Source organism: Schistocerca cancellata, chromosome 5, assembly GCF_023864275.1.
Source record: "Schistocerca cancellata isolate TAMUIC-IGC-003103 chromosome 5, iqSchCanc2.1, whole genome shotgun sequence".
Taxonomy (NCBI): domain Eukaryota; kingdom Metazoa; phylum Arthropoda; class Insecta; order Orthoptera; family Acrididae; genus Schistocerca; species Schistocerca cancellata.
In genome coordinates, this window is record NC_064630.1 from 296,879,172 (window position 1) to 296,901,411 (window position 22,240).

Consider the following 22,240-nt stretch of genomic DNA (forward strand, 5'->3'; position numbering starts at 1 on the left):
GGGTCAGAGGCTCATCCTTTTTGTATGAGGAAACCATCCACGGCGACCTGTTCTGTGTGAACATCAGCTTCTTTGGCGTCGGAGTAGGTCTGCTTTAGTTCTTGAGAGTTACATCTTCATCCGCAGCGAAGTGTTCTGTGGCGTCTGCTCAGTTTGTTAGCGTGGGGATTTTCACAGGATGTGTCCAGAGAGCGGCTTTTTAACGCCGTTGTTCAGTAGCTTTCTTTGACTCCATTTCACTGGTGTCCTCACCTTCTGGCGGAGAAACCGAGGAATCTTGGAAAACAGGGATCAGTTTTGTCTTCTTAGGAGTCTGCTGAAATAATTTGCTCCACATTTCTTTAGATTTTTGACACAAAAGTGGAGTTGTTTGTTCCTCCCTTTGGTTCGCCAGCCTTAGTTTTTTATGTTCCTTGGGAGAATTCCCTCTGACATTTGTCAGTGTCCGAAATAGCTTCTGCTTCTTGCACGGAGATTTCATTAACGCTGCGAGGGCTGCTTCCTTAGTAGTTGGAAGCATCTGCGGCGGTAGAACTTCGACTGTTTTCGGAGTTGGTCGGGATTCAGGTAGGTTGTCATCTATTAATGCAGTGATTTCCATTGCAATATCCATCTAATTAATGCTAGTAGTCTCAATAACTTCGGGGACCGTTGGTATAATCGGATGCGCTCGGCTCACAACAGCATGCGACCCAGGCTGTGTTGTCATAGCAGTGTTCGGATGGGAGCAGGCAAATTGAGCCCTCGGAAGGCCTCGGTTAGTCATCATCGATTGCAATTGCTGTGTATTAACAAAAATTTATACACCGAGTGTTTACAATTAAAGTACAGTTAGTCACAGATGTCCAGTGTGGGCTGTAACTATCGCATGGCAGCGGAACTTGGTAGATATTCTAATGCTTTAACGCGGAATCGATTTGCTTTGGAAAAAGTTAAAAATGGTTCAAATAGCTCTGAGCACTATGTGACTTAACTTCTGAGGTCATCAGTCCCCTAGAACTTAGAACTACTTAAACCTAATTAACCTAAGGACATCACACACATCCATGCCCGAGGCAGGATTCGAACCTGTGAGCGTAGCGGTCGCGCGGTTCCAGACTATAGCGCCTAGAGCCGCTCGGCCACTCCGGCCGGCGGAAAAAGTTAGTTCCAGTTTTGGCCACCAGCTGCAGATTTGGCACCGTCAATGCAAGAAAGACGTACAGGAATTTTTCCGTATGTAATAGAATTAGGTAAGGAATGTGGACAGAAAAGGTTAAACAACTGGGAAAGGCATAATGTTAATTTTATTATTAACCTGCGGTTACTCAGTTTGTTCTGTATGAGTACCGGAGGCGTCGCCGAGATGCAACATCCATAAAACGACATGATCAACAGGTTCTCGCAGCGGTTCCTGTGGAATCTGAGCAACATGTTCCTGTAAACAGGCCTTCAGATGAGTTACAGACCGAACATGCCCCTGGTAAACGGGTTCTTTTAGAGATTCAAAGAGCCAAAAAGACCATGGTTTCAGGCCAGGTGATCTTGTAGGCCACGCGTCTGGGAAACCTCTCGAGGTAACACATTCGTGGAAGATTACAGTACGCTTATCTCTCATTGGGCGAGCGACCTGAGGCGTTGCCACACCTTGCATGGAAACAGCGTCTTTCACACAGTTACACTCCTCCAAAGCAGGAACCACATGCTGTACAGGGAGGTCTCAATAACGTGCAGACGTCACTGTACAACTGAGAAGCCCTCTGAACGTATTCTCTTCAAAGAAGAACAGACAGCGAATAGGTACTTGTGAATCCATACCACACGATAACATACGGCGAGCGCAATGGCTCTTTTTGCAGAACACGCGGTTTAACAGTATCTTAAATTCGACATTTCTGTGTATACACTGTACCCAGTAGTGTAAAATGTTCTCGGTCACATGCCACCAACTTCGATCAGTGCCAGAAACCCAAGAGCAAATTCAGAATGCAGGTACGGATCATGAGGTTTTAGTTCGTGTATCGTCTGGATCTTATACGGGCGCCAGTGTAAAACAGACCCCAAAACTTACCGTCTTGTTGATCATGGGACGGACAATTCTCGTGGCACTGCACGAGCACTAGCCTACTCGAGCACGCGCTGCATGGTCACTTACGGCAACAGTAACCACGTCAACAACGTATGCCGAAATAGGACGGCTACCTCTTCCAGGTGCCACAGCAAGTTCACCCGTGTTTTCGAATTTCATTATCATCTTCTTTAAAACATTTAATGACATCAGACCTCTCCTCATATATTTCAGTCAGCGATACTGATCCAATGCAGCGCTGGAATTGCTGACGTTCAAATAATTCAGTTTCACTAACAGCGCACGGTCTTTCTTCTTGATTGACGTCGTTACGGCTTCTCAAATGACAGCGCCAGTTTGCACCTGGTGGCGACAATTGGAACTAACTTTTTTCTATGTAAATCGGTTCCGCCTTAACACATTAGTTCATCTACCAAGCTTCGCTGCCGTAAGATAATTACAGCCCACACTGGACCTCCATGAGAAGATGCATTTTAATTATAAACATCTGTTGCGGTGGAACGTGGTTTTGTGAGACTACGCGAAGTTGTCGCTCACCATTTAGGACGGAAAACTTATCTGCACTTGACCACTCTCCCGTAGAGTTTCTGAGGACTTTTCCGAAAGGTGAGATAACGGCACTGAATTGCTTTGGTGTCCCTTCAAAGGGAAACTCGAATATACTGAATGTGAGAATACCAAAAGCGGCATGAATAACAACGACACTCCATTTCCGCAATAACGTTTCATCTTCATCACAGCATTATCTGATTCAATAATTTTCTCACCCAACTCGTTACTCTTGAAGTTCACAAATAAAACATAGGCTGCAATCGACAGGTTGACCCCTATAACATTATTTCTTGTAACCAGTACCCAATTTCGTAAGACTAGGATCGAGCACAGTTCTTGTCGAAGGTTACTTTCATTGTGTCCTTCCCAGTCGGTTGGGCCATCACTGCAACTTACTTAAACCATAGCTAGACGCTGAAGCAAGTGCAGAGAATACTACACGGAAGCAATGTCAGCGCAGCCCACAGTACAACAGGTCCGACCCCAGTGCATTCGCTGGCTGACTGGCACTTTCATACGTATGAGCAAGCTGTTTAACGACCTGGATTACGTGTCTGAGGGATTGCATGATTGTGCGTTAGTATGTAACCTGAACCACGATGCGGATTAATAACTTTTTCCACTATACATGCGAGTTAACACACACACAAAAAAAAAAAAAAACAGGAAAGTGCGAGTAGGGCTCGAGGTGTGTGGGTTCCGTGTGAACTTGATTGCAGCGCGGAGTGGCAGCGTGGTTTAAGGCGCAATGTGACGGATCGTGCGGCGGTCCCGCCGGAGGTTCGATTCCTCCCTCGGGCATGTGAGTGTGTGTGTGTGTGTTGTTCTTAGCGTAAGTTAGTTCACGTTAATTTAAGCAGTGTGTAAGTCTAAGACCTATGACTTGCGCAGTTTGGTCCCTTAGGAATTCACACACATTTGAACTTAATTACGTGTATATAATAATTGTAGATAATAAAAATAAATTAGCCCAATCGCCTGGAGCAAGTCTTTCTGTTGGAAGCCACTTTTGCTACTTACGTGTCTCTAACCTGCCCCAGTTATCCAACCAGGGGCAGGGATCTACAGTTTAACCTGGAATACGAGCCACGTGTTGTTTCTAGCGACTCCTTACATCAGTGAGAGTTGAAGGCTAGTTCATAAGAAGACTGAAAAATCTGTAGCTCAGTCGAACTCAGATCACACGACTTCTGAGTTTCCACTTCATTGCTAGACCACCAGACCTGACATGTAGATAGGAATTCCTGTCAGTTAAGTTTGCGAGTATCAAACTACACTCCTGGAAATGGAAAAAAGAACACATTGACACCGGTGTGTCAGACCCACCATACTTGCTCCGAACACTGCGAGAGGGCTGTACAAGCAATGATCACACGCACGGCACAGCGGACACACCAGGAACCGCGGTGTTGGCCGTCGAATGGCGCTAGCTGCGCAGCATTTGTGCGCCGCCGGCATACGGAGCTCCATCGCAGTCTTTAACACTGGTAGCATGCCGCGACAGCGTGGACGTGAACCGTATGTGCAGTTGACGGACTTGGAGCGAGGGCGTATAGTGGGCATGCGGGAGGCCGGGTGGACGTACCGCCGAATTGCTCAACACGTGGGGCGTGAGGTCTCCACAGTACATCGATGTTGTCGCCAGTGGTCAGCGGAAGGTGCACGTGCCCGTCGACCTGGGACCGGACCGCAGCGACGCACGGATGCACGCCAAGACCGTAGGATCCTACGCAGTGCCGTAGGGGACCGCACCGCCACTTCCCAGCAAATTAGAGACACTGTTGCTCCTGGGGTATCGGCGAGGACCATTCGCAACCGTCTCCATGAAGCTGGTCTACGGTCCCGCACACCGTTAGGCCGTCTTCCGCTCACGCCCCAACATCGTGCAGCCCGCCTCCAGTGGTGTCGCGACAGGCGTGAATGGAGGGACGAATGGAGACGTGTCGTCTTGAGCGATGAGAATCGCTTCTGCCTTGGTGCCAATGATGGCCGTATGCGTGTTTGGCGCCGTGCAGGTGAGCGCCACAATCAGGACTGCATACGACCGAGGCACACAGGGCCAACACCCGGCATCATGGTGTGGGGAGCGATCTCCTACACTGGCCGTACACCACTGGTGATCGTCGAGGGGACACTGAATAGTGCACGGTACATCCAAACCGTCATCGAACCCATCGTTCTACCATTCCTAGACCGGCAAGGGAACTTGCTGTTCCAACAGGAAAATGCACGTCCGCATGTATCCCGTGCCACCCAACGTGCTCTAGAAGGTGTAAGTCAACTACCCTGGCCAGCAAGATCTCCGGATCTGTCCCCCATTGAGCATGTTTGGGACTGGATGAAGCGTCGTCTCACGCGGTCTGCACGTCCAGCACGAACGCTGGTCCAACTGAGGCGCCAGGTGGAAATGGCATGGCAAGCCGTTCCACAGGACTACATCCAGCATCTCTACGATCGTCTCCATGGGAGAATAGCAGCCTGCATTGCTGCGAAAGGTGGATATACACTGTACTAGTGCCGACATTGTGCATGCTCTGTTGCTTGTGTCTATGTGCCTTTGGTTCTGTCAGTGTGATCATGTGATGTATCTGACCCCAGGAATGTGTCAATAAAGTTTCCCCTTCCTGGGACAATGAATTCACGGTGTTCTTATTTCAATTTCCAGGAGTGTATGTGACACGTATGATTGTATCTTTTGACTGCAATGACTTACTAGCTAAATTTTTGATACAACTACGAGGGCGTAGATCTCAGTATTTTACATAAAATTCTGCTTGATACCTGTACCCATACCTAAGAAAAAATGGTCTTAGATGAACAGATGGACAAAGGGACAACAAAGTGATTCTATAAGGGTTCCGTTCATATCGACTGAGGTGCGGAACCCTAAAAACAGCATTAAAATTATGCTCTCTGCTGCTTTTCGAAACCTACAATGTCAAGAGAATGGCTCATTTATCGCTGGAGTACCAGCGAATTAACGAAAACAAGCACAAACAAAAGCAGGTAAAATGTGAAGTTGTAATAAATAACTGTATATGGCAAATTTATAATAACCAGGCTAAAGCCAAGCCAACGGCCTTGCCGCAGTGGTAACACCGTTTCCCGTCAGATCACCGAAGTTAAGTGCTGTCGGGCTGGGCTAGCACTTGGACGGGTGACCATCCGGTCTGCCGATTGTTGTGAGGCAAACTGAGGAGCTACTTGATTGAGAAGTAGCGGCTCCGGTCTCGGAAACTGACATACGGCCGGGAGAGCGGTGTGCTGACCACATGACCCTTCATATCCGCGTCCAGTGACGCCTGTGGGTAAGGATGCCACTGCGGCCGGTCGGTACCTTTGAACCTTCATGGCCTGTTCGGGAAGAGACTTAAGCCAGCAGTTCTCGCTCTACAAGATTCCAAAGGTTATTATGCTTTCTGTTATATAAAAACATCTTTTAATGCAGTGTAATGTATTTATATCTACATTTAGCACTGTCTTTGTTCTTAACTAAACATTTTCAAATCCATCACATCTGTAGTGCAACCAGGCGGTTTCACGGGTTTTGGAGTATTGCAGATGGATCAGACAGAATGGAACATTGTTTTGCTGTCTGAACAGGCCGCAGCGTGGTGTAGTAGTTGTATAAAGCTGAAAGGGTGTGAAACAATATACATCGCAAACGGTTGTGGTGAGATATCCTAGTAATGAGTTTTGTGTTGGCACAAGAGCCAACACCGTGTTACGAGTGGAGGTCGAAATGCACACGTTTTAGCTCACGCAGGCTGGCGTGAGGAGGGAAGAACTATACTGACGTGAGGTCTGGAACATGACAAGGAATGAGAATTCAGGAAGCGGATGTAATTAGTTTGATACTTAACTTTAATCCATTAATGATGAACGTCGCTCTTGACGGTACATGATTCAAAATATTATCTGTTCGGAATACATTCTTGAAGATAGTTCTTACAGTAACTGAATATGCACCTTGCTAGGTCGTAACAAATAACGTAGCTGAAGGCTATGCTTAACTGTCGTATCTGCAAATGAGAGCGTATGTAGACAGTGAACCATCGCTAGCAAAGTCGGCTGTACAACTGGGGCAAGTGCTAGGGAGTCTCCCTAGACTAGACCTGCCGTGTGGCGGCGCTCGGTCTGCAGTCACTGATAGTGGCGACACGCGGGACCAACGTATACTAACGGACCGCGACCGATTTAAAGGCTACTACCGAGCAAGTGTGGTGTCTGGCGGTGACACCACATTCTTCCCCCGCAAATCGGCGTACGGTTGTGGTATAAGGCCTCCGCCCGCCGTGGGGAGGACCCCATGTTGACGTATGCGACGAGGTGGGGAGCCTAACAACAGGCGAGGCTGTGCCACCCACACCCTGCCATTCGGACCGCGGGGAGCTAGGGAACGCCTGGAAACCTACTCCAGGGTGCACGCCAACATGTGGTGTATGCACCCGTAGAGATACAGGAGGGGCCGAAGGGTCGGTCGACCTCCAACGGGCCGGGGCACCCGACGGGCGAAGACGACACATGGTCCGGAGCGGGCAAGAGTTCTATGTCGGAGGACAACTGGTCACTGGGAGCGATCGGCGGCGCGTGACCTAGGGGGGCGCCCGGCAGCTGCAGCGACACGTCCACTGCGGCATCGCCGGCGGGAGAAAAGGCGGCGGCGGCGCGTCCCCATGGGGCCAAATGGAAGGCAGCGTCGGTAACACCTGGGGCTGAGGAGAGCCAGTAGATGGGTCCCTGGGGCGCTGACCGGACGTCACCGTCGCTGAAAGCAGACGGCAAGCAGCAGATCCCGTGCGACGACAGAGGCGCAGCCGATTGAGATGCTGGCGCACCTCACCAGAGACCCCCAAAACCAGATACATAGCGCGTCCGAGGCAGCGAAGAATACGCCCTTCGAGCCAACGCCGTGAACCTCGATAGTGGCGGTAGTAGACAACGTCGCCTGGAGTAAAAGCAGGTGTCTGCCGCTGCACAGGGGACTGATGCGGCGGATGTAGCAAAGACATCAAGGTTCGATGATGGCGACCGTGGAGCAACTCAGCCGGCGAGCGACCATCTTGGGACTGAGAGCGATACGAGGACAAAAAGAGCAATAACGCGTCCTCCCGAGAATGCGACTCTTTCACCTTCAACATCTGTGACTTGAAAGTAATGACCAATCGTTCAGCGGCACCGTTTGACTACGGCGAAAACGGCGCGGACGTCAGATGTTGAATACCACTGGCCTTGCAGTATAACTGAAATTCTGCGGACATGAATTGTGGGCCATTGTTGGAAACAATAGTTTGTGGAAGACCTTTAATGCGAAAGATAGCAGATAACGCTTGGATTGTGGCAGATGATGTCGTGGAAGACAACCGGACAACAAAAGGAAAATTACTGAATGAATCTATCACAACCAACCATCGAGAATTCCAGAATGGACCAGCAAAATCGATGTGTAAGCGTTGCCAAGGGAAAGTGGCTTTTGACCATGCAAAGAATTTACGCGGCGGTGCTGATTGTTGTTCGGCACACACAATGCAAGAAGAGCACATATTCGTAATCGCGGCATCTATTCCGAACCAAGTACAGTGCTGACGAGCAAGTTGTTTCGTTCTCACATTACCCCAATGTCCTTGGTGGATAAGCTGTCTTAAACAGAGGACTGTAACGAACGTGAGACCACGACACTGGACTGATCATTATCAGAACGCAACAGCAAAACACCACGTCGAACAAAAAGTCTCTCCTTGTGAGCAAAAAATCAGCGAACAAACGGGTCCCTGATCCGTGACTTTGACAAGGGCAATTGCGTAGCAACAAAACGTAGAACGGTAGCAAGAACAGGTCGGCAGTTGTGGCTGTAGCTACATGACGAAAATCAATCGGAAACGATTCAACCACGTCATCGGTTTCCGCGTCAATGAACATGCAAGCAAGTTCGGAGGAATTGAATGCCCTATCCTCATCAACAGGCAAACGGGACAACGCATTGGCGTTTCCGTGCTTAGCAGTGGACCGATGCAAGATATCGTAGCGGTGCTGCGAGAGGAAAATAGACCAGCGAATGAATTTCTGCGCTGTACGTGGAGGTACAGGCTTTTTCGGATGAAAAAGCGATGTCAAAGGTTTGCGGCCTGTGATTATGGTAAAGTGACGACCATACAAGAAGTCATGAAACTTTGTAACACCAAATACGAGAGCCAATGCTTCTTTCTCGATCTGTGAATAATTACTTTACGCAGACGAGAGCAATTTGGACGCAAAGGCAATAGGGCGATCGTGCGAGCCATCTTTGTGCGCGAGCACAGCATCGATCCCGAAATCCGATGCATCCACCATCAACAAAAGGGGTTTCTGGGGATCGAATGGCGTAAGGCAAATATTGTAAAGCAACGCCGATTTCAACCGGCGAAAAGCGCGTTCGTCGTCCAGACGAACGGAACACCTTTACGGTGTAAGCGATGAAGCGGAGCTGAAATGGAGGAGGCATGCGGCACATATCTGTGATAATAGTTGATTTTTCCCAGCACAGTCTGTAGCTGCTTCAAATTCTGCGGCGAAGACAAGTCTTGTATGGCATGGAGGTGCGTGGGACTGGGATGTATGCCTTGGGCATTGAGTACATGTCCCAGGTGTGGCAATTCAGTAGCAAAAAACTCACATTTGTCCTTCCGTAAGCGAAGACCATTTTGTCGCAAGACCTGAAATAATGTTCTGAGATTGGCTAAATGTTCTTCTTCTGTCTTTCCGGAGATCACAATGTCGTCCAGATAGTTTGCTGCACAGTTTGTAGATATTGCTGAAACAATGCAGGGGCAGATGCACACCCGAATGGCAGTCGTTTGAGTTGATACAAACCAACCACCAACACGCGCTGGGATTCTTCGTCCACCGGTATTTGCTAGTAAGCATCTACTAGGTCCAACTTCGAAGAATACGTGCCGGGGCACAGTTTGTCAAAAACATCTTCCGGGTGTGGTAAAGGAAAAGTTGCAATCACTAGTTGTGGATTCACTTTTGCCTTGAAGTCCACACAAAGTCTCAATTTTCCAGAAGGTTTTGGCAAAATGACTAAGGGTGATGCCCAAGAGAGAAGCCTGCACACGTTCAATTACACCTTGTGATTTGAAATCGTGTAATATTTTCGCGACCTCATCCTGGAATGCGTGGGGAACATGGCGCGCTCTGAAAAATTTCGGTTGCGCGTTTACTTTCAGTTCCAAATGTGCTTTATAGTTCTTAGCGCAACCGAGGTCCGCTGCAAAAATGTCTGCAAATTCTTCACATAGACGAGAAACACTGTCTGAAGGCACAGTCTGGTTCATTGATAGGACCTGATTTACTATAGGCAAGTTAAACAACTAAAATGAATTGAAACCAAAGAAGTTCACTGCAGAAGAAGAACAAAGGACGTAAAATGACATAAGTTTTGTCTGGCCTTTGTATGTTGCAAGAAGGCTGCACTGTCATAACACAGGGATCTCTTGACCTGAATAGCTAGTTAACTGAACATTTGCGGCACACAATGTAGGTGTGCCCAGCAGTTTGTAAGTGTCTCGATTGATCAGTGAAACTGCTGCTCCAGTATCGAGCTGGACTGGTATCACTTTGCTGTTAATGTCCAAGTCTATAAAAAGTTTATTGTCCTGCTGACGACAAGAGCGACTGTCTCACGCAACGTGAACTGACATGGGTACAAAATCACTTGAGACGTGACGGGAGTTCCTGCGATGTCGACGCACACTATTTGTGGAACGAACACAGTTACTGTTAGAGAGAGTGACACTGGGCGGAGTGGAATGAACGACATGAATTTCCATGAGCAAAGTTTCGCAAGCCTGAGTATCCTTGGTTTGATTCTGATTCTGGTGCGAAGCAAAGGGCCTGGAATGGTTTTGAGTTTTTGAACTGAGCTTTTTCTGGCAAACACTCTGAACATGTCCTTTTTTATTACAGTAAAAGCAAATAGCTTGGCGTGATTGGCAATTCTCACGCAAATGGTTAGTAGCTCACCATGGGCATGATTTCAGCACTGCATTTGCTTACCGGTGCGGCACACGTGGCTGAGAGCCTGGCGGCAGTGGTGCGGCCGGGTGCAAGGACTGTTTACTGCTCCATGCAGCTCGCCCGGTGGGCCGGTTAACCTGACACACGGCTGGCAAAGTTTCAAATGATTCCTGAGCAAAGTCAAGTGTGTCCTGTCGATCCAATATGTCCATCACTTGTTGAAGGGAAGGATTGACTAGTTTCAAAATCTGTTCCCTTATACGAACATCGGAAACGTTCTGAGCAATTGCATCACGTACCATAGTATCTGAATATGGGAGTCCACATTGACACTCAAAAGCACAATCCCTAGTAAGGCCTTGCAAGGTTGCAACCCACTCCTGATGAGTCTGACCTGTCGTACGTTTTGTACGAAAGAAGGTATATAGTTTCGCAACTACATTGACTGACTGGTTGAAATATGCATCTAACGCAGACAAAATTTCTTCGTAGGACAGAGCTGCTACATTGCGTTGGGGAAATAATTTGACTATCACACCGTAGGTTTGCACACCGACGGACGACAAAAGAAAAGGCTGCCGCTTGTTACCTTGAATTCTGTAGGTGGCGAGATGGAATCCAAATTGGCGTGACCACTCCTTGCAGCTTTCCAGTGCAGCATCAAAAGGTCTGAAGATCGGTGCAACTGCGTGTTGTGGCTGCGTTAGCGGTGGAGCGGCGGCTGCCGCATAGTTTTGCATTGCACGTTGACCATGGACGAGCTGTCGAAGGGCATCCAGTAATGCCTGCGTCTGCTGATTCTGTTAAAATGGTTCAAATGGCTCTGAGCACTATGCGACTTAACTTCCGAGGTCATCAGTTGCCTAGAACTTAGAACTACTTAAACCTAACTAACATAAGGACATCACACACATCCATGCCCGAGGCAGGAGTCGAACCTGCGACCATAGCAGTTGCTCGGTTCCAGACTGCAGTGCCTAGAACCGCATGGCCACTCCGGCCGGCGCTGATTATGTAAGCGATAAAATTCGGACAGTACATCTGGAGATTGTGGCGAAGCCATTACACAATGAAATCAGGGCAGCCTCAACGACATATGGCAGTATAGTTAAAAACACCGTTTTTCCTCCTCGTCGCCAATTTTGTGTTGGCAGAAGAGCCAACACCGTGTTACGAGTGGTGGCCGAAATGCACACGTTTTAGCTCACGCAGGCAGGCGTGAGGAGGGAAGAACTATACTGACGTGAGGTCTGGAACATGACAAGGAATGAGAATTCAGAAAGCGGACGTAATTAGTTTCATACTTAACTTTAATCCATTAATGGTGAACGTCGCTCTTGACGGTACATGATTCACAATATTATCTGTTCAGAATACATTCTTGAAGATAGTTCTTACAGTACCTGAATATGGCGCCTTGCTGGGTCGTAACAAATGACGTAGCTGAAGGCTATGCTAAACTGTCGTCTCTGCAAATGAGAGCGTATGTAGACAGTGAACCATCGCTAGCAAAGTCGGCTGTACAACTGGGGCGAGTGCTAGGGAGTCTCTCTTGACTAGACCTGCTGTGTGGTGGCGCTCGGTCTGCATTCACTGATAGTGCCGCCAAGCGGGTCCGACGTATACTAACGAACCGCGGCCGATTTTAAGGCTGCTACCTAGCAAGTGTGGTGTCTGGCGGTGACACCACAATGAGGATGCAGAGTAACAATAATAGTACAACTTCCGCCTGCTTATCTCTCTATTTCCAAGCATTATTCCCGACTTGTGGGGTCTGCTGTTTTGCTGCATCTCCTCCATTTCTCCCTGTCGTTGACATTTTGTCTTAAGCCAACAACGTGCGTGTATCCCCGGACGTTGTCAGTCAATTTCTTTTCTGGTGGTCTTGATCCTCCTAGGTTGATGTGGATCGCTGTTTTTGCAACTGAGTTGTCTTGCTTTCTCATGACGTGGCCGTACCACGGAGACGGGCTTCCCTCACCTTGTTGGTGATCGGCGCGTCACCAAACTTTTGCCGGGCGTCTGCATTTTTTACGTGGTCACGTCGTGTCAGCCCCATGGATCATCGAAGCATCTTCATCTCCATTACGTGTAACATTTTCTCCTGTTGTTTCGTCGTAGAGCGACACTCAGTCCAATACATTGCTGCTGGTCGTACCATGGTCTTATATACTTTTGCCTTTAGATATTGAGTCATCTTTTTATCGCAAAGGACTTCGGAAAACCTGTCTCCACTTGAGCGAAGCTGCATTCACCCTCATCCGAGTATCAAGAGTTGTGTCGCAGCTTCATGTCTTGTTGACGAACCAGCCAGTAACCGATCCGAGTAGCATGAGCTCCACTTGTATAAGTAGCCAGATGTGTCGGCCTCTTTTTAAAGTATGTGTTGGTCGCAATGAGATCATGAGCTTCAGCAACATCAAGTATCCGACATCCATCATCGTTCTGCACACCGAATCCATGTCCTCCATGGCATCGCATATATCCTTCTTTGGGAGGCCTGACATGTTAGTTTAAATCTCCTCCAATAACAATGGACTCATCCTGGGGAATTTCTCGTAGGAGGGCGTCCAGACTGTTCCAAAACTTCTCCTTCTCGTCCTCAGTGCATCCAGTTTGAGGTGCATAGCAAGATACAATATGGGCAGTGATAGCTGTTGAATCAATCTTGATATACGTAAGCATTTCTGACACCCTGTTGACACTGGTGACATCGTTCCGGAAGTCCTGGTCGACGACTATTGCTACGCCGTTTCATATACTGGCGCCATGATAGATGAGTTTGTAGCCATCTCCGATTTCTTTTGCCTTTGAACCTTTCCATTTGGGTAGCAAATCTCATTAGTTGTTTAGGTTGGATTAACTTCCGCCTGCTTATAAATGAGATAATGGATCAACGACGAACTTGAACAAACGTCGAACAAATACACCGCTCAATAACGAAAAAAATAAGATCAATAAAAAAAGAAAAAAGAAAAGAGCTGGGTGGCGACGTGCATGCCCCCCCTCCCCCCCCCCCCCCCCCCCCCGAGCAGCGGGCCCGCGTTCAATTCCCGGTCGGATTGGAGATTTTCTCCGCTCGTGGTCTGGATGTTGTGTTGTCCTCCTTTCATGCTCATCACCGAGTCGCCCAATGTGGCGTCGACTGAAATAAGACTTGCTCTTGTCGGCCGAACTTCCCCGGACGGGGCCTCCCAGCCGAAGATGCCATACGGTCATTTCTATTTTTTTTAAATATTTTACTTTCTCTTCTGCATTGTGAATGATTACTTCAGCATAAGCACGGATTCGCCATCCATTCTCTGATCCAAGAGAACATATGCCTGGACACAAGCTTTCTCTTAGTACTGCTGATGATACTAAATTGAAATTCGTATGTTGCCAGATACAGCGTATCCACAGAAGGAAAATGCGGAAACTCAGATGCGATGTACAGTATCGTCCTGTAATCTAGGCAAAAGTTTTTCTGCAGAAGGTGAACTGTTCCTTATTTATAATTAACAGACCACAATGGAAACAAAATTCAACGCTACCGGTCAGTTATTCGGTCTGAGAACTGGGAGATATGGATAATAGAAAGCAACTTGTAGAATGAATCATGCACTTTGTAGCGGAGTGTGCACTGTTTCAAAAGTTTCCAGCGAATTAAATCTGTGTGTAGTAGCGGGATTCAAATGCGTGAACAGCCTCTCAGTGGGTGATGCTTTAAGTCATCCTGGCGCGACCCTCTACCACACCCCTCAAACCACTAGTTTCAGCAGAACCTTGCTTCTACCTTCTAAACATCACAAACGATATCCTGCGTGCATTAAGAGAAACTCATTTGCACATGAACTTTAAAAAAAATTGTGACTGTCCTGAGAGCCCTCCAGTGGAGTCTACTAAACTTAACTGTTGTGAAAATCTTGAAATTCTGCAGGGCGGTGATGACTGGTACATGTGCTTGCTTAGTGTCGTAAAATGTTCTTTTCTTATTTTTTTGTTAATAATGTCTGCTTATATGTAATGGATGAAGTGTGTAACTCGAATTTCAGCACATAGTGGAACGTAGATTGTTTTATTAACTTGACTGCCTTAATCTCTAAAAGCAATCATTGGTCATTCTCCTGTTTTGTTCGGTAAAATATCCCTTACGTTATTAATCTATGTCTTGCAATGAACAGTACGATCGTATTCAGTTTTTCAGTTGTGCCAAATGTTATGTAGATTGTAATTATGTCCTGAAAATATCTAAGGTAACTTAGTGATAAATTTCATCAACGCAAAATGTCGTTAAGCCTAAGTTTGTTGGCGAAGGAAGAGAGTGTGAATGGTCGTGTCGGGAGAAGGACGCGAGGTTCTGTGGAAACACGATGTGAAAATTTTAATTTATTGAGAGACATTTTGGTAACAGATTTGATTTTGGACTGTGAGTAGTTTCGGAAAGGGTTCCGCAAAGGCCCTTTTGATTGTGCTTGGTTAAGAAAACGCTAGGTGGAGGCTATGGGACATTAATTTCCTGCGTCACAGTATCAGGCAAATGTACGTTATTGCTGTGTTAAACCCAATGATTAATAAAAGATTACGATGGTGGATTTTTATTGTGTGAGAGGTTGAAGTTTAATAAGTGATAATTCCTGTTAAGAACTGTGAAATGTGTTCATTAGATACTAAACTGAGTCAAACTCTAATTTCTTCTTCAGGACTGTTTTAAGGAGAGTAAGCTTATCGACTACGAATATTTTAGTACCCGCGATGCTTTAGTATACGTGGCTGTGTAATCAATATAGGTCTAACTGCAACGAATCACTTTTTGAAATGTTCATTTTTTCCAATAACGTTAACTGTTTTCTGCTCTGTTTTAACCACTTACCTAAAGTAAACAAGTGATAACGCAGTTCTGTTCACTTCGGATGGATGTCGAATGCTATTGCCAAGTTGTCAATGAAATCCTTTTCTCGTTGTAAAAGTGAAACTTGATGGTTTCCATCACGTAAACTGCTCCAGCTTGATTATTCATTATTTATGTCCTTCTTGTTCTAATTACAAATGAGTCATTCTTGAAAATGATTTTGTTTTTATTGTTTTTACTGGCTTTGATTCTGATTCTACTTTGGTAATTGCCAAGTTCATACGCACAAGTAAAGATCACCGTACACTTTTCTAAGTAAGTGCACCGTCTTTTCCTGACACCGGCGTATTTCGTAAAAGACAAGAGGTATGTCAGAGGGGACGTACCTCGGGATGACAGAACCTCGTTGATGTTGCAGTAGAATCAGCGACCGCCACTAAACCATCACAAAATGAGTGCTCTCGGCACTGGCGTATCAACAGTGTTTTAAAGTAGGGAAAAGCGCAGTTAACACTTTCCACAGTGAGCCATTTACACAGGTTTTCAACCAATATTCCGGATTTTTTAAAGAAGTCATGAATAAAATATAAAGGCAGTAAACTATTTACGAGGTGCATTCAAGTTCTAAGGCCTCCATTTTTTTCTAATTAACTACTCACCCGAAATCGATGAAACTGGCGTTACTTCTCGACGTAATCGCCCTGCAGACGTACACATTTTTCACAACGCTGACGCCATGATTCCATGGCAGCGGCGAAGGCTTCTTTAGGAGTCTGTTTTGACCACTCGAAAATCGCTGAGGCAATAGCAGCACAGCTGGTGAATGTGCGGCCACGGAGAGTGTCTTTCATTGTTGTCTTGGTGAAACAGCACACGCGCAGCCCTTCCCGGACGTTTTTGTTGCAGTGCAGGAAGGAATTTGTTCTTCAAAACATTTTCGTAGGATGCACATGTTACCGTAGTACCCTTTGGAACGCAATGGGTAAGGATTACGCCCTCGCTGTCCCAGAACATGGACACCATCATTTTTTCAGCACTGGCGGTTACCCGAAATTTTTCTGGTGGCGGTGAATCTGTGTGCTTCCATTGAGCTGACTGGCGCTTTGTTTCTGGATTGAAAAATGGCATCCATGTCTCATCCATTGTCACAACCGACGAAAAGAAAGTCCCATTCATGCTGTCGTTGTGCGTCAACATTGTTGGCAACATGCCACACGGGCAGCCATGTGGTCGTCCGTCAGCATTCGTGGCACCCACCTGGATGACACTTTTCGCATTTTCAGGTCGTCATGCAGGATTGTGTGCACAGAACCCACAGAAATGCCAACTCTGGAGGCGATCTGTTCAACAGTCATTCGGCGATCCCCCAAAACAATTCTCTCCACTTTCTCGATCATGTCGTCAGACCGGCTTGCGCGAGCCCGAGGTTGTTTCGGTTTGTTGTCACACGATGCTCTGCCTTCATTAAACTGTCGCACCTACGAACGCACTTTCGACACATCCATAACTCCATCACCACATGTCTCCTTCAACTGTCGATGAATTTCAATTGGTTTAACGCCACGCAAATTCAGAAAACGAATGATTGCACGCTGTTCAATTAAGCAAAACATCGCCATTTTAAGTATTTAAAACAGTTCTCATTCTCGCTGCTGGCGGTAAAATTTCATCTGCCATACGGTGCTGCCATCTCTGGGACGTATTGACAATGAATGCGGCCTCATTTTAAAGCAATGCGCATGTTTCTGTCTCTTTCCAGTCTGGAGAAAAAAAATCGGAGGCCTTAGAACTTGAATGCACCTCATACATAAAAATTTGAAAATTCGTCTTTCTAATGTGTTACGCAAGTTTTTCCTGAATGTGAATGATATTTTTCTCAATGTTATTTTTCTACATTTTTGGAAATTGAATGTTTTTCCGAAAATAGTTGTAGCTTCTAAAACCCATTCGTTTCAATGTTTGCAAGAAATAAGCATGTACAAAAGAACTTATTTTATTGAACGAAACATATGCGTACAAGAAAAATTCAGTGCAGAAATGTGGTTTTTGTTTTATCAAGTATAATTTACTTGAGTATGTTACTCTCTAAAACAGTGTGGTACGTAGAGACCCACATCACACTGCTTACTCCACTGTCATGTTTCTTTTATTACTCTTTTTCCTTGCTGCATTTTGTTTACATGCTTTTCTGCAGACTGAAGCACCTCTACAGCACCATGACTAGCTAGCTGTCTTTGACCTTGATGAATCACACCAAAGATGTGTTGTCTGTTGTTTGTACACAACCCAGCTATTCATCACTGTAAAAAAAAAGTAAAAGACACTTCGGTGTCTTCCGAGTCCGCCCCCGGTAGCTGAGTGGTTTTCCCTGACACTGTCTTTTTCCCCTCACAAAAAACATCGGCAATCCGATGGATTGGAGGACATGCATCGCACTGCGTGCTCTCGCGGACCTTGATATTGGATGTGGACTATTGGCATTATCTTACAGAACAACACGAAATCATCCGACGCCACTCTAAATATAAAACGCATTTTGCGAACTTTCTAGGCAGCTTGTTTCAGAACCCTCCGAAGTGGTGGGGAGTCCCAGGTTTACGTTGTTTCGAGGGATAGGATTAACTCCCAGTGAAGTGTCGAGGATGTCACTTCGTCCCTATATTTCTTTCCCTTCTTTTTCATATATGATTTTTCTTTTGGGACATTAAAATTAAATGACTATATAAAATATTATTGTTACTAATAAAAAAATTACATAAATGTACAATGTTTCCTTCCCGCTGCCTCTCCCTTAACCTGACAGGAGACGGGGACACCATGGCCAGGCCTCCAAGTACGACCCCCTGCCCACTCTGCCCCCTGAACTACTAAAAAAAAAAAAAAAAAAGTGGTCAGCGCGACAGACTGTCAGTCCTAAGGGCCTTGGTTCAATTCCCGGCTGGGTCGGAGATTTTCTCCGCTCAGGAACTGGGTGTTGTGTTGTCCTAACCATCATCTTTCATTCCCATCGACGCGCAAGTCGCCGAAGTGGCGCCAAATCGAAAGACTTGCACCAGGCGAGCGGGTCTCCGCGACGAGAGGCCCTTGTCACACGACATTTATTTATTTATTTAGAGTCTTCTGACAGAAAGCACAATATCTTAATAGCTGGTCAACCATGTCTGCTCCAGTTTTACCGTTGTTACAATCTATTTCAACATCTGCTTTACATCTGCCTACTTGTTCTTCTTTGCTTCTGGTACTAGTTACAGTTGGATTTGCTCAGTGTGTGGTTGAGAGACAGTACACATCCCTGGTCGATTTCCGTTTTACCGCAAGTAAACGTTTCTTCTTCCATAACACCATGTACCCCTTCCTCAGTTTCACAGTCTTCCATGTTTTTCGTTGCCTAAGCCCGAGGTTTAATTCTGCCACAGATAGTCGAACACATCAGGGCTTTTGTAGAACCTGAGCATGTAAATGCAGTGTTCTTTGCCTAAATAATCTCCACACAGCTTCCCAATTACAGACACGACAGAGCTATCTACATTGTTTGCTTTACTTCTGTAAATTTCGCAGTTCAAAGCATAACGTGCTGTTGAGTCACAAAGTAAATAAAGTCTGATGGTGCATTTATTTAGTTTGTGTTTCATTTGTGAGATTCATTTGTGACTTGAAGTTATTCTTACACTTTGTGACAAAAGAGGTGAAAGAAGGCCGAATTTTGTGTAGTGTATCACACAGCCTGGCTGACCTACCTTTAGAATTTCTTGTTGTCATTCATGTGCAACAGAAACAAAATGTTAGTGAATCTGTCTCTACTCGTTAGCGTGCTTGCCCATGAAGAATTCGAAAGCACATCCTTTGATCAAAAGTCACTTATATTCAAAATACTAGAGAAATATTTCATGTATATTATTGACGATCGATGCCACATCCAGTTTCCATTCTCAGACTTCTTCTTATTCATTTCATGACAGTTTAGTCCTGAATACCTGTTTCTGTCAAAGTATCATTATTGAAAAATGCTGGGAAACATTCAAATTCAGTACAGGTTTCATCAAACTGCAAAGTTACACCACTAGCACTATTGACTCTCCCTCCGAACAGGCCTTGGAAGGCCCAACGGCACCGACTGAGCGCCGTGTCATCCTCAGCCCATAGGCGTCACTTGATGTGGATGTGCAGAAGCATATGGTCAGCACACCACTCTCCTGGCCATTGTCACTTTTAGTGAACGGAGTCTCTACTTTTCTATCGTATAGCTCCTCAGTTGGCCTCACAAAGGTTGAGTGCACCCTGCTTTCCAACAGCGATCGGTAGACCCGACGGACAGCCGTCCAGGTGCTAGCCAAGCCCGACAGCGCATAACTCCGGTGACTTGACGGGAACCGGTGTTACCATTGCGGCAAGGTCGTTGGCACTAGCACTATTGAACGCTGGTAAATCAGGCTGGTTGCCGGCTCTGGATCAGTTGCTCAAATCAGAAATTACATTTTGTGATGTATCAGGACGAGCAACAGTACTGAGACTCTCATCTTCACCTATCCATGAATAAGTAAATACACACATCAACGACTAAAAGAACAGAGCAAAATATTTTGAGGTAATATTTGGTTTTATAGTAAAATACCTATTACTTCTTAACGATATTTCACCTATCCATGAATAAGTAAATACACACATCAACGACTAAAAGAACAGAGCAAAATATTTTGAGGTAATATTTGGTTTCATAGTAAAATACCTATTACTTCTTAACGATATTTTACGATACTATACACCCGTATTAGTTACCTGAACAGTAGGAACTTCGTAAAATAGGTCTGGAGTTTCGTAATCAATATCCACATCATAGTTTTCCCCCTCCGATCCGTAGCAACCGTCAAAAACAACCAAGTTCGTAACACAACACAAACACCCAAAGTAAACCACGGAGTGAACTAAGCCGAAATCAGAGATTAGGCGACCACGATCACACAAATCGATCGCGTGCTGGCTACACTCAAGCCGAAGACTCGTAATTACCTCTGCCGGAAAGAAACGTACAGCGTAAGTTTTGTCCTACTAAAAATAATGGGAAACAAAGCAACATACGCAAACGGACTCTGTCCAAAGTGCTGTGTTTGCGAGAACGTATTGTGTACGGGCTGATGTGGAAAGTGTTAATAAAGTCAGCAATACAAGCCCGTTAGTTTACCAATGCGTGCACATTTATTGTATTCCAGATACACAACACGTAAAGGTCGCTAACGGCCCTTACAATCGACACTTTTGTCACTTTAAGCTATACTTTACTGATTTAAGTCGACTGGTTAAAAATATCAGCGTGTAAATATAGAAAACTGCAACTAGTCTCACAAATATTCGTTTATTCAATTTACTATCTTCAGACATTTTCTGGCTTACCCCCTCGCGTAGTTTTGAAGTAGAGGGTACTGAATGTCCAACTGAGTTACTGATCACAATCGCCTGTACCACGGGTCCTTATACAGGTAAGCGTCTCCATTACCGTCTCTGCGAATGACTATGCACATTTTAATTACATAGTTAGTATGATTTAGTCAAATATTTGCAGTACCATCTGCAGTGCTACATTGAGTACTCATTCGTCTGACTACCGCACAACTTCAGCTACTGCCTTTTAATTATCCATTACTTAAAAGCTGTGGCATGTAAGTTGAATATTTCACTGTGTGTCACAATAGAGGGCACCTTCATTGTGTGTGTGCAAGTTACGCTTGCTTCTGATAGACAGGAAGTGAATTCTGCATTTTGCTACAAAATCTGTTTTGTGGTTGCAAAGACATACTAGACAGTTTTTAATGTACTGTTCTGGCGAGACATCTTATCCGTATAGGCTTTATTAAGATTTGTCATACCAAACTAGATAGTTTAGCAAGTACATTCAAAGGGCGAGATGTTACTGTTTTGATAGATTATTCCTCTCAAAAAGCACTGAAGGACCTACTGAATAACTTCCAAATCGTGTGGATGAATTAAGATCAGTGACGTCACCAACCATCCCCCGTGAAACGCGGTCTGGATGTCTGAAATCTGTTATGTAACTGCGGCAAAATTTGCAGTTTAGTGACTACTGCTGCACGTCAAGCCATTCAAATACTAAGTACCAAATTTTCTGACACCACCACGATCCAAACAGCTGTCTCTTCGTCAAGGAAACCCCACTGAAATCAACTTTGGTCTTAGGCTAACTATGAAGTTACACAGCTGAATTGGAGTTGTTGTTTTGGGAAGACAACGGAATTCATTTGTGATGGCACCGAGCCAGGCGGTGCGCACGTATTCCTTGATACCAGAAACCTTTGTATGTTATTGGTGGCGGTTTGGATGAGGGTCATGGTTTAGGATGGCTCCCCAATGCATTCAGTGCCTAATATGGTTCATACTATGACGCTTCATGAGGGTAATAGAGGTTTCTGCAAGTTATGTAATCCAAAATGTTAGGTATCTCTAGCAGTGCTGGAAACTTATTTTCGTTCTGTGTACAAGATTCACAATCAGAAGTATCCAACCTGCATTACTCCAATTTGCCGGCCGCGGTGGTCTCGCGGTTCTAGGCGCTCAGTCCGGAGCCGCGCGACTGCTACGGTCGCAGGTTCGAATCCTGCCTCGGGCAAGGATGTGTGTGATGTCCTTAGGTTAGTTAGGTTTAAGTAGTTCTAAGTTCTAGGGGACTGATAACCACAGATGTTAAGTCCCATAGTGCTCAGAGCCATTTGAACCATTACTCCAATTTGTGGACAATTAGTTGTTTCAAACAGGTAAGATCAAGTTTTTATGCGCTGCGC